Source organism: Zalophus californianus, chromosome 7 (assembly GCF_009762305.2).
Source record: "Zalophus californianus isolate mZalCal1 chromosome 7, mZalCal1.pri.v2, whole genome shotgun sequence".
Classification (NCBI taxonomy): Eukaryota; Metazoa; Chordata; class Mammalia; order Carnivora; family Otariidae; genus Zalophus; species Zalophus californianus.
This window is the reverse complement of record NC_045601.1, coordinates 59,345,951-59,360,316: the sequence shown is the minus strand read 5'-3', so window position 1 is coordinate 59,360,316 and position 14,366 is coordinate 59,345,951. Positions and strand designations below refer to the sequence as shown.

The 14,366-nt window shown below is 37.0% G+C and overlaps 1 pseudogene; it reads right to left on the bottom strand.

Annotated features, from left to right (window-relative positions):
• LOC113927894 overlaps positions 1-14,041 on the bottom strand; it is an 82,755-nt pseudogene extending 68,714 nt beyond the window's left edge.
• Between the last annotated feature and the right edge of the window lie 325 nt (positions 14,042-14,366).

Genomic DNA, 14,366 nt, shown 5'->3' with positions numbered 1-14,366 from the left:
GTCTATGTGTTTATGTTGGGGAGCAGGGGAGGGAAATGGTGCCCACCAGCTCCTTTGTTTCTGAAGAAGTCTCCCAATGATCCCTGCCTCTCCAGCACACACTCTGAGATTAGTAAACAAATCTCCCTCCCATATACCCTAGGTGTTTTTCAAATTGCTGCTTCTATGTTGTATTTCAAAGGGGCTGTTTTTGTGCTGTCTCTTTAAGGGGATGGGAGGAACTCAGTTTCCTCTCACCCTCCCAGCTTTCCCACCAGCTGGCTGATTTTTAAAGTTCCAGGTTTTAAGCCCTGCTGATTGTAAGAACTTGTAAAATTTGGCCCCTCCCTATCATTGTCAAGGCCAAATGTAATGGGGACTCATCTTCCCTGTGTGTGCTCCCTGGTGTGAGTCTGTTTCTTTTTCTTTTCCATGCCTGCACGTTCCCTCCCTACCGGGGACATTCCTGCAGTCCTTTTGGCTCCTAACTGTGTCTTCACCCTTTCTACCCTCTTTGATGTGGTCTCTTCTCTATATTAAGCTGTGGAGAGTTTGTCCTGCCAGTCTTCAGGTCATTTTCTGGGTTATTTACACTGATGTGGCTGTTATATAGTTCTATCAGTGGGACAAGGTGAGCTTAGAATCCTCTGCCATCTTCCCAAGAAGTCCTGTATGGCTCTTGAAATTTTGCTTTCAAAATAGTTTTCTGTCCTCTAGTTTGCCTGTAGTTTATCTTTCTTTGTCATTGGGTTTCTATGTCTCTTTCTGAGAAGGAAATATTTCATAGATAAAACTCTGAATTATTAGTTGTTATAATAGTAAAAGCTTAATACCATAAAGATTAAAAGACTGGGGGGTATTAAAGGTATAAGCATTTCATAGAAAATTATATGTGTGTGCATACACATATATGTTTACATATATGTGTATGCACAGGTACATGTAATTTTTACCATACAAAAATTAAAAATAGCTTGCAAAACTATTTCATAATTGATTTTTACCTTGTGACCCCAAAATGCAACATGAAACCTTGGAAATTTCAAAAGGACTTTTTTTTGACACTCACAGTAGAGTCAGAAAAGAACTCTGAAGGCCATTAATTTTAACTATGTGCATGCAGCTATGCTATGTATTAATCTTCCCTATCATTTTTCTTATCAAACTTATATTATCACAGACTATAGGATAGTTTTTTTAATCTTTCTTTCACTCTATGTACCAGGCAGGTGGCTGACTCTTGATCTCAAAATATGTGTCATTTTCTATGATGAGTGACTATTGAGTTTTTTTTTCTTTCTGAGATGTAATTGGAGATTTAGCACTTTCTTCCACAAAAGAGTTTCTCAATATAGCATTTACTTTTATCTTCTGTGGAAAGGTAAGTGAAATCTGAGGGAAATAACACCTTTCTTTCTATTGAATTATATTTTTGATTAGCACTATAAAGTTCAAAAATTTTTGTCTTAGTTCTTCATAATATTGTTAATATCTGTGCCTTAAGCTCCCCCTTTACCAATTCTTTATCCTAACAAGAATCTTACAGATGTAGATTGTATGAATCATGTCTTCCATGACATGTATGGAAACATTTGCTAATAAGAATACATTTGTTTCCCTTTTAGTTACCAGATCGTTTGAAATTAATGCCTGTTAAAGATCCAGATAGTATGTTTTTGATTCACATACCCTAGATCCATGAGGTTCCCGGGTAAGATTTCTTTAAGGGACATTATAGTAATCGTACGGCCCCCTAGGCATTCACTGCCAACTTATTTTAAGATTTTTAAATATGTACTCACTGATGTTTAAAAGGAACAGATGGTTGAATTATTCTTTTCTGGGTGGTATTATTTAAAAATCTCTTACTAGTAGGATTTGAAAAGCACTTAATGGGGACTAATATTTTATGCAGCAAGGTTCTAGACAATGCAGAACATTATTAAACATTTACTCCACCTTATAGGGTCTTAGTGATATCATAATTTCAGGGCATCTCACAGAGACTACATCTTCTCTAATATGTGTAGAGTTTTGTAATGGAAATCTGAGATGCCTTTAAGATTCAGTGTATCCTATAGTCGTTTCTAGGGAGATTCTGAATTCATATTACAGGTAGGCTAGAGGCTGGTTCATAGTTTTTTGTTTTGTTTTGTTTTAGATTCTGGGATCTACATAAAGTCCTCTTTATATGGGACTCTTGAATAATTTCATCTCTGGAATTCCTTTTCTGGAAAGAGGGGAGGTTAGGGAAATTGGTAATCAATGCCTATAACATTTATAATTTCTGTCTACCACCTATCTACTCTTTATCCGTATTTTCTGTCTCTCATGTTGGTGCCTTCTCTCCCTCTCCTTCATAGCCCCCCATCTTTTCTTTCTACTATGAACTAGCTGGGTGGGTGCCAAAGATTCTCTTATGCCATTTCTGTGAGTAGTATTAATCATTGCTATTCTTCATTTAGAAAAAATAAAAATAAAACAGTTTTTTCAGGTGGTAGACCACAGCAATCATCTGAAAAGATGCAGGCTCAGCCCTACTTAAAGAAATGAACTAACATGATCTTAGAACATTTGTAATAGAAGGGACATTAGAGAGTTTCTCTAATAATTAGCATGACTTCACAAATTATGTATGGAAATTTTGGCCTTGTATAAAATGACATGATGAATTAGCGTTGGAAACAGAATCTGTATCTAAATCTTCAGAGTCCGTTTCAAAGTTATGTGAATTTATAAATTCCCTTCCATTTATAATTGTCTAGAATGTATCCACATTCAGTTTTTTGAACTTGGTCAATGGTTCACATCCTAATGAGTTAAATTGGATGGCTAAATCTCAGACCTGGTTTTGGACCACTTAATTTTAACTAAGCACCATGTAGCCCCGTGCATTGCTAAGTGGACCACTTTGCAGCACCATAATGATCTCTGCCTGTGTTGGTTCCAGCCACATAGGTAAGCATGTGAAGGATATCTGAGGAAATGAATGGATTATGAAATCAGTTTCTAAAAGCTACACACAGCTCTTCAATGTATTATAAAGGATGTAGTGAAAGAAATGAGGATAGGTTAATTAATTTCTCTAATCAGGAAAGTATGTATATATCTGTTTGGATAAAGAGTTGGACTAGATGACTTTTAATATCCTTTCTACTTGAGACTATACCACAAAACTTGACCAATAGCTTATTGGTTGCATTAGTTTTTATTGCTCCATAACACATTACTTACAAACTTAGTGGCCTAAAACAATATAAATATTATTTCACAGTTTTACAGTTAGGAGTCCGGGTATGAAATAGCTTTGTTTAGGTCACACTCAGTTAAAATCAAGGTGTTAGCTGGGGCTATAATCTCATGTCAGGTTTGGAGTCCCCTTCAAACCTCATTAAGGTTGGGGGCAGAATTCAGTTCCTTGCAGTCATAGGACAGTGGACTTCAGTTCCCAGAGACTGTCTCTCCCCACACTCAGTTCACATCATGGCTGAAGAACCTCTCTCATTTCTCCTGTTTCTGATCTCTAGACTCTCCTTTTTTTTAAATAAAATCCTTACCTGATTGGGTCAGGCCCACCTAGGACGATCTCTTTAATGAACTTAAAGTAACCCATTGGGCTTAATTACATATGCAAAATCCCTTCACTTTTCTCCAAATAACATAACCTAGTTACAGGAGTGATAGCCTATCATATTAGTAGGTCCTTTCCCACTCAAAGGGGATGTACAGGGTGCTTATGCACTAGGGTGTGGGAATCTTGGGGGTCATTTTAGAATTCTGCCTACCACATTGGGAAAGAGTAGAGTCCTATACTTGTGTTAAAGTATTGAAAATAACAAACATTATATCTAGAAGAACATATTTTCCTAGTTTAGTTTGTAAGCTTTTATCCTGTTCCCATAATTTTTAAATGACATTATTTTTCCTTATATGAGATTAAAACATAGTCTATAATTCAGAAATGGGGAAAAAAAGCACTGCAGCCAAATTAAGTAAGCTGGAGTCATCTGTACTGGGCTAGTTTGTCTGGAGTATTTGTTAAGGCTTTGGGAATGGCTCTGTTTTCAATTCCAGTTAAGATACATAATAGATTTATCCTCTTAGTTAAAAAAAAAAAATCACATGACTCCTAAATTGTACTAGTAATGAAATAATCTATTCTATCCTAAAAAATAGAAATGATAATAAAATATACATGGAAGAAAAAATTTTACTTTTTTCCCCTAAAACACCATTCTGTGATTTATTAAAATTCATGCTATTGTAGGTCAGTGTCTATATGTGCTGGTGCATTTTTCTGAGAGTAGAAAGGAGTTTTGCATGCCTGAGTGGTTCAATTGGTTAAGCGACTGCCTTTGGCTCAGGTCATGACCCTGGAGTCCCGGAATCGAGTCCCGCATCAGGCTCCCTACTTAGCAGGGAGTCTGCTTCTCCTTCTGACCTTACCCCCTCTTGTGCTCTCTCTCAAATAAATAAATAAAATCTTAAAAAAAAAGAAAAGGGTTTTGTTTCCCTCTTCTGATATCCCTTTATAAAACTATTACTAACACTTTGCCATTTAATTGGTATATGATTTTCTTTGTGGGCATCTGAAGTTAGGTTCTAGTTTAAGGAATTTGCTACTTACATTTAGTTCCTGGGCTAACTTCTAGTTCTCAACTCTATTGAATACATTGGCTGATAGTAAAAACTTAGTTATTTATCAGTAAATATCTGTCTCAAATGCCCATACTTCATAGCCAAATTGTATTTGCTTGTAAGCTTGACATGAATTATTTAGTTATATTTATGAAAAGTGCTTAATAAAACTATGAAAGCATAGAAAAAAACCCAATGCCAGTTGTTTGTCTGCAATTTATTTCTATTTGCTCAGGATAGACTTTGGAGTGTGTACTTTCCATAAACTTTGCTTAAAAGTGGTTTATGTTAGTGCATCCTCCGAAGGCTCCAATGAAGAGACATGTTTTAAGGATTGGTAAGTAGGTGGGTGAATGAGGATGTGTGGGGTCATTTTCAAAAAGCAGACAGAGTCAGCTCTTTTTCTCCCACATTTAGCTGATGACACAGATTTGTATGCAGCGAGCCAGGGGGTCAGCATTTGCCTCACTGCCTCTCTGAACATTCTGGTCATGTTGGTCTATCATCTGTTTATCACTCACCCTTTTTCAGCTTGTGCTGTCCACCTGACCCACCAGAAGGGACTTGACAGCAAAACCGCAAACTTCACTAAGGTGCTAGCAGCATTCTTTTCACTTTCAAAAACAGTAAGCTTATTTCATTTTTGGGATTGGTCCAAGTCTTCCTCACAACCAAACTCAAAGGGGCATTCACATTCAATTTACTCAGTATAGCAGACTGACCTTCAATGTATGTCTTACAAAAAAATAAACTCTAATGAGGGCCCAAAGAGGTACAGGATTGCTCGAAGGCCATCTCTAGTAATAGCTTGCCTTTTTGAGCCAGTTCTTTCTCATGAAGGTTACAAGCTTTTAGTTTTCTTTTAATATATATTCTGATGCTTAGAAGAAATGCTGAAAGAAAAACTTCACTCTTAGGAAAAAGACTTAAATTTCAGTGGTTATAAACATGTGTATTTCTGGATTTTTAGGCTATATGATACATATTAATTACTTAGAATCTCACTTATTTAACAGAGTTTCTTGTCAAATTTCAGTTAAATTTCACTTCCTGGTTCTCATTCTTATTCTAATATTCAACTTTGGGATAGAAATTGAAGAAGGAAGATTAAGGTGCAATATACTTTCCCCCTAACATGGAAATATCTTATATTTTAGTATAAAATAAAGATTTGGATATTTTCCAGAAAGTTGACAATAATTTAGACTCTTACCATAGTGTATTTAAGTATGTTTTTCTACACCTTAATTATCTTTTAAATCTTCATCAGTTTCATACACAACTAGCATTTCAAAGACTCAAAGATATGATACAACACGGTACATTCTTAGAATGTTGAGGTGCAGGTAGAACATAAGGAGTGTGTGGAGGTAAGGGGCGATGTAGTTAGAAATGGGAAGAAATCAGATGGTTCTCGGTGGTGTGTGGTATGTGTATACATGTATGGTGCTGAATCAAGGATTTGGACTTTATCCTGAGGGAATAGGGAAATTACTGAAGGATTTTACAGAGTGAAGTTGTATGATTAGATGTATTTTTAAGGGTCATTTTGGCAGTTGTGAGTGAGGTGCACTGGAGAGTTTCCATATTGGAAGCAGAGAAAGCTCTTGGGAATTATTATTATATTACAGATAAGAGATAACCTTAACAACAAAAGAAAAGAAAAGAAAAAGAAAAAAACAACAAGGTTTAAGGATAATCAGAGTGGTAGCTGAGGAAGTACGTACTTCTAATTCTTTCACTAAATTTAAATTATTTTGTTTTTCTTAGCCTCTTTAGTCTTGCTATGAGGTTCAAAGTTATAAATCTCAAACATATTCTTAGAACATGAATCCTCAGACCCCCAAGGCAACATTAAATGTGAAAACATTCCTAAGAAATTGGTTGAGGGCATTTTTTTTCTTTAATTTTTTTATTGTTATGTTAATCACCATACATTACATCATTAGTTTTTGATGTAGTGTTCCATGATTCATTGTTTGTGCATAACACCCAGTGCTCTACGCAGAACGTGCCCTCCTTAATACCCATCACCAGGCTAACCCATCCCCCCACCCCCCGCCCCTCTAGAACCCTCAGGTTATTTTTCAGAGTCCATCGTCTCTCATGGTTCATCTCCCCCTCCGATTTACCCCCCTTCATTCTTCCCCTCCTGTTATCTTCTTCTTCTTTTTTTTCTTAACATATATTGCATTATCTGTTTCAGAGGTACAGATCTGTGATTCAACAGTCTTGCACAATTCACAGCGCTCACCATAGCACGTACCCTCCCCAATGTCTATCACCCAGCCACCCCATCCCTCCCACCCTCCACCACTCCAGCAACCCTCGGTTTGTTTCCTGAGATTAAGAATTCCTCATATCAGTGAGGTCATATGATACATGTCTTTCTCTGATTGACTTATTTCACTCAGCATAAAACCCTTCAGTTCCATTCACATCATTGCCAATGGCAAGATCTCATTCCTTTTGATGGCTGCAGAATATTCCATTGTGTATATATACCACATCTTTATCCATTCATCTGTCAATGGACATCTTGGCTCTTTCCTTGGTTTGGCTATTTTGGAGCTTGCTGCTATAAACATTGGGGTGCACGTACCCCTTCGGATCCCTACATTTGTATCTTTGAGGGCTTTTTTATTTCTAAGGATCTTATGGTATATTAAAAAAAAGATTAAAATGCTACTTAAATAGATTGATTTTAAAAATGGCCTCAATTTTCTACACCTCTCTGTGATACAGGTTTTCAGATGTGACCCGACATCAAAGGGTGGAGTCTCTTCCCCACCCCGTGAATCTGGCCCAGCCTTGAGGCTTACTTCCTCCAATTTCATGCTGTGATGGTGTCCCCGCTCTGAGCCTAGATCTTGAAGTCTTGTGCTCTTTTGTTGAGCTGCTACCATAGGTTAGTCTGCTGGAGTGTGAGAGACCAGTGTCTTAACTAAGATTACCTTAGACCAGCCTATCCCCACTTGACCTCCAGCAGACACATGGTTGAGCCTCAGTGAACCCAACTCAAATCAGCAAAATCACCTAGCCAAACCACGGTCTTCTGAGCACAAATCTTTCTTGTATACCGCTACGCCAGTGAAGTGTTATGGTTGTTATTCCTATTTTACAGATAAATTGAACATTATAATAATATGTAACTGGTGTAATTGGGGTAGAGGATTTGGGTCAATCCAACAGAATAATATGAAGTGGAACCCAAATGCTCTGCCTCCTTCTAACTCTAGACTGTGAGTTTCTAGCTATTGATTGAACTTGAGTGATTGAATATATGGAATATTTACTTTAAAATAAAAATTATAATGATCATTATTTAAGATTCTTGAAGACTTTGCAAACTAATTTGATACATTTAATTTTTTAAAGATAATTTTACTTATTTTAAAAATCTGAATGCATACCTTCTAAAATTCAGATTGCAATCTGAAATGCCTGTAAGAGGCCAGGCGTGCAGGATAACTGACTGACTCATGCTTCATATAAAATACCAGGCAGTAGGGAACAACTGGCAGAGTGAAGGAAACATTTCCAATCCAGAAGCATTAAATTTTAATTTTTTAGATGCCTATGCCAGGAAACACATATGTGAGAGTCAATTTAGTCCATGGGTTGCCAGTTTACAACCTCTGTTCTAAAATTTTGATTTCTGACCAATGTTTAAAAATTAGCTCACACTTTATCTTCAATAGGTTTGAAGCTGAATTTTGTGACTAGAAGAACATGAAGGAAGGATGAAATGTTTTATGTCCTTCACATCCTCCATCGGCCTTCCAATAGTAATCAATACATGTGAGATTGGTTTCAGCACCTTTCCTTTTTATTACTCATCCAGATGTAATAGGACAGAACTAACTCTTCTGGAAAAGTAAGTAAAACATCCCCATTCTGGAAGATCTGTCTGTGACTAGTACCTGGAAAGAATTATTGTATCAGTGGTGTATTAAAGGTCATCTCCTCTTTGGTGTGAAGAGGTTCACTAAGGCAGCAACATGGCACAAACTTGCAGTGCTTTATCACCAGCTGCCACAATCGGCCCTGAAACGGATCTTGTAAGCAGATTCCAAGAATTCGTTCTTTATGTTTTTCACACACACCAAGTTTCAGGTTAGCTGCAGGGCATATTTCTCCCTGAATATTAGAAGAGATAAAAACAAACTTCTATTAAAATGTCCTTGTCCTCTTGAGCATGGTTCAGAGATTCAGGCAAATTGAATACTCCGGCAAACTGAATGAAATTTAGAGTGAATTCATTAATAATATATTTCAGAGTCCTGCCACCATTTGATTTTCTCTATCTCCCTCCTTACTCCCTGCATATATACATGCCTGTATATGCACATATACAATAACTCTGAAAGTAAGAGAAGTTTATCAAAAGAAATAAATACAAAATCCATTCCCTAAAAAACACTTTCAGTAATATGAAGTAGAAAGATGGAGAAAGAAATACTGGAAGAAGAAAATGTCTTGCAATTGTAGTAGTAGTAGTAGTAATTGTAGAGTAATCTAAAGAGAGGAATATTGGTAGTCATAATACCTACTGATTTAAGTAAAGGAAAAAAATGAAGGAGTGCTTGTTTCCAAATGCTCCCATGGCTTCTCATAATTTTCAGAGAAAGGATGTTATTAGCACAGCATGTAATAGCCACTCAATAAATACTTGTTAAGTGATTGACAAGGCTGACAAACTGTCATAGAATTCAGATATGATTTCTCTAAACTTTATCCATCCCAACATCCTTACTCTTTATATTAGTAATAAATACATAGAATAAAGTGTTCACTGCAACTAATGTTACCTATTTAGTTATTTCTTTTTGGAAAGCACCTCTTGAATCTTCTGACTGACTAGAAAGCAATTTAATCATTTATTTATTCATATAAGTAATATTAATTGAGTGTTTTCAGGATAGTGCTGGGCTGTGGGGTGTATTCATGATGAAGAGTATTATGTTCCTGTTATTGATGTAGGAAAGACGTTATTAGGGTTTGAAGCCGTCAGCCGAGAAGGAATTCTTGAGACGTCTTTGGTGCCAAAAGGTGATTTTATGAAAGCACCGGGACAGGACCTGTGGACAGAAAGAGCCACTGCACCGGGGTCATGGCTGATTATGTGCTTTCAGGTTGGGAGGGGGTTAGGGATGGCGTAAGTCTCTAAGGAATTTTGGAAGCAAGGTTTCCGGGACCTTGAGGGGTATAGCTACTGTTGGGGAAAGGTCATTGATTACCGTCTAATAAAGCCTTAGTCACGAGACCCTTCAGATGTATATCGGTGGGCCATACGCTTGCGGGCTGATTGCCAACATGCATCTTGGGGGGTTTAGAGATAAAGGAAGTTTCCAAAGGAACTTTTATACATTAAAGTAGACTTACAGGATCCTGGTGGTGGGGGGAGGGTTTCGGGCTAGGATTGTCTTTTGCCCTTAGCAAAGTATTAACAGGGAGGCAGTTGAGTCCCTGGAGGCATGTCACTCCGCCTGTTTCAAGGACTTGTCCGTGGGCTCTAGAGCGTAAGGAAATTTAATCATTTTTCTTCTGCCTTTGGTTCCCACATCATTATCATGAAACTTATGTTCTAGTTGGGAGCAATGACTTTAAAAATCACTAGTACATACACAATAATAAAACAGGGTAATTGCAGATATTGATAAATAAATAAGATACGAAGGAAAAGGAAGGGAAGTAAAGGAAAAGGAATAGAATGAGTTGGCGAATCAAGGCCTCTCTGAACGCAGTAACATTTTGGCAGTCATCCGATGCTCAAGAATAAGCCCGCCAGGGCTCAGTTTTCCGTAATGGCAGACTTAGTTTGTTTCTTACCAACCCTCCCGCTGGGAATAACTATGAAGCTGGAATAAATAAAACAATATATTTGATGGCTTCAGAGGGATATCAAGACAGTGAGGCTGTGTGAGGAGAAACACAGAAATGAATCCAACATTTGGCATCAGTTTTCCCCTTGAGGCATTTGCTGATTCAAAAGTGGCAACTGAGAAACTGAAGTTAAAACCTTGGCTTAGAGGACAAACTGAGCTGAAATTTTAGCAGTCTCTGGATGCTGCCAGAGTCTGGAGCTTTCTGCGGAGAAGCCCCGGTAAATACATGAAGGTATTAGTTGGAACCCCAAAGGGCTAATCTCTAGGAGAAAGGGTATATTAGTAATAAACTACCCCTCACAATAATGGAGGCCCAATTTTAAATTAGATCAGTGCCTGATTAGATTATGGTAATCTCCGCCTAGCCTAGCTGCCTGCCAAGAGCAATTGTAAATCCTCTCTGGTGGAAGATAACATCATTTAGAGCTTTCACAGTATTTGGCACTCAATCTAAAGTAACTGGATGTATAAAAATACCAGAACTGAATGAAAGCCAAGAGAAAAAAAAAAAAAATCTGAGCAACAGAACACACAGAAGAGTCATATATTGGGATTATGAAATTATCAAACTTGGAATTTAAAGTAATATGATTAAGATGCTTTATAAGTTAAGTATGAAGATATTTAGATAGAGAAGAAAAGTATAAGAAAAAGAATACATAGAATTTCTAGAACTGGAAAGACAACTGAAATTAATAATTGAATAAATAGTTTATCATCAGTTTAATCAAAACTGAAGAGAGAATTGGTGAACTGGAATATAGATCAGAAGAAAATATCCAGACTGAAGCACAGAGAGGTAAAAGAATGGAAAACACACACAAATAAGTGCATGTTATATGGTTTAGGATGAAAAGTTCCAACATGTATAAAATTATAGTCCCAGAATGAGCAGAGACAAGATATGGCAGAAACTACATTTGAAGAGATAATGGCTAAGAAAGATTTAGGAAGCCTCTACTAATTCCAAGCAGGATGAATACAAAGAAAACCATACATGGGGACAGCATAATTAAACTGCTGAAAACCAAAGACAAAGAAGCAATATATAAGCAGTGAGAGAAAAAAAGGCATATTATCTTCTACAGAGCAATAGAATGGCAAAGGAATTTTCCCTTCAAAGTGCCAAAGGAAAATAACGTCCAATCCATAATTCTATACTCAGTGAAAATATCTTTCAAAAATTAAGGCAATATTAAACCATCTTCAAATAAAAAGTAAAAAAAAAAATTATCTCAGAGTGACAAATCGGATGGGGAGACGAACCATGAGAGACTATGGACTCTGAGAAACAAACTGAGGGTTTTACAGGGGAGTGGGGTGGGGGGATGGGTCAGCCTGGTGATGGGTATTAAAGAGGGCATGTATTGAATGGAGCACTGGGTGTTATATGCACACAATGAATCATGGAACACTACATCAAAAACTAATGATGTAATGTATAGTGATTAACATAACAATAAAAAACTTAAAAAAAAATTGTCACCAGCAGAATCAAACTAAAGATATACTCAAGGGTATACTTTACACAAAGGAAATGATCACAGGTGGAAGCATGGGGCTGCAAAAAAGAATGAAAAAAACTGGAAAGGGAAGATATATGAGTATATGAGTATTGATCAGATAAAATAACATTGTTTATGAAAGCATGAAAACAATAATGTATTTCTTGTGCAGTTTAATAATTGTGTGTGTATGTACTGTACAAGGTGCTTACCAAAACTCTGTTCTAGTTACTATGTCTGTATAACAGATAACTCCAAAACTTTATGGCTTAAAATAATAACAATGTGTACTTTGCTGACATTTGGGCGGGCATTTGCAGAGTGGCTTATTTCTGCTTCAGTTGGTATCAGCTAGAGTGGCTCAAAGGCTAGGAACTAGAATCATCTGGAGGCTTGCTCTTATGTCTGGCAGTTGGTGCTGGCTGTTGGCTGAGACCTTTGCTTGGGCTGTTGACGAGAATACTTTATTCTGTATGGCAAGTGGGTTCCAAAAGGAGCTGCTTCACACCCACATGCTCCCCCCCCACCACATACACAGAGAGAGAGGGAGAGAGAGAGAAAGATCAATCTGATGGAAAATTATTCCAGCAGAGGAAACAGCAAGTACAAGTGTTCTGAGGTGGGAATTATTTCATGTGTTCAAGAGACAGAACAGAGAGCAGTGAGACTGAATGAGGGACGACACAGTGGTATAAGAAAATACTGGAGCTGGTCAGAAGAAACAGGTAGGAGCATTTCAAGTTTCAATCAGTAAATAGTATTGTGGCAGATGCCAGCTAATCTGCTGGTCTGAGCAACCCCATGTGTATAAGTATTTCCTATATAAGGATCCCCAAGAAGAGGACACAATTTATTAGATTTGGGGATATTCTCTTTGTGAACATACGTAAAAGCTGTTCATTAAACATTTATCATCAGGTACATTCTGATTTTTAAAATTTAAAAATAACATTACATTTCAGAAAAAGAAAGGAACTTTCTGAGTACACTGTATTGGGTAAATAACCTAGTCATATATTATACTAACGATATGCAACTTAACTAGCATACACATTTTGCAGCCATTACTGAAATCTCAGTGGATGAGATATTATCTGGCATGATATGCTAAGGATTTGAAGATAACCAGATCTGAACACAAACCATGGGAGATTACTAACAACTTACTCTTACTAACATCTGCTACTTAAAAAAAAAAAAAAAAAAAAAAAATCAGCCTAAGTAGAAAAAAAATAGCGAATGAAAATGTTACTAGAGATAGCTTCTCTTCCCCTCACTCTCATTCACTCTCAATCTCATTCTTGGGTCAAGCTAAACCACACAGTTGAAGAGATAAGACCACACTTCATCTGACATAAATGGACTTGAAATACTACGGGGAAAAAAATTGGAGCAAAAAGAAGTATTTTTTTCCTTCTGTAGGGTCTAACTCTATAGCCTTTAATTGGATTGCTTCAAAGAGAGAAAAAGGCCCTTTAGCAGCTTTCACAGTGCCTGACAAACACTCTTTTGAGGTGTTCTGCTTAAATGCCTCGCTTTAATGGCTTTAATAATAAATTCAGTTTTCTGGCAGGAGATAAATTCCTTCAGAATGTTTCTCCAATCCAAATAAATGCAGAATTACTGAGTGCCCTGATGCCATTATTTGATTTACAAACTGAAAAGAGTATAATCCTTTGTGGGATATTTACTGTCAAAACAAAATAACCTTTTTATCTGGAGATCCCATGTTTTGGGGGGTCCATCTTGCCTTTCTTTTAGTTGGAATCTCTGTTCCTTTCTTACCAAGAGAGGACGTATTCTAAAGAACATAGTTAATCCTGTAGGACCAACACACGTAGAACCCAACTCACATCCAGTGAGTCCTCACATCCTACAAATTAGTCAGTCTTTGCTCTGGGGTACCACAACAAGTAACCCTTAGAGAACTTTCTCATTGTTTCATAATTGATTATTCTTTACCTGGGCTGTGGGGTCCTTAAGAACAGGGACAGTTGCTTCTCTTTCATTTTTCTCTTGTAGCACCAACATGGTCCCTGGTGTACAAGGGAGACATGAAGGAAACCTGCTGAATGTATGGCCTTAACTTCAACATACAGGCACCACATATCTTCACACATTCCACGCTTTTTGTTACAGGCTGTCTTTTATTAGCTATAACATGACTCATAAAGTTACAATGAATATTAAGGAAAAGTACAGATTAATTATCTGACAGAACAAAATGTCATGACACTTTCAAAATGATTCATTACAAACAAAAGCAGCCAGAATAAGTGCTATAACTGAAATCCTTTCTTTTCAGTGGATGTGTTGACAGAAAAAATTATCCTGGATTATCCCACCACAATAAGGC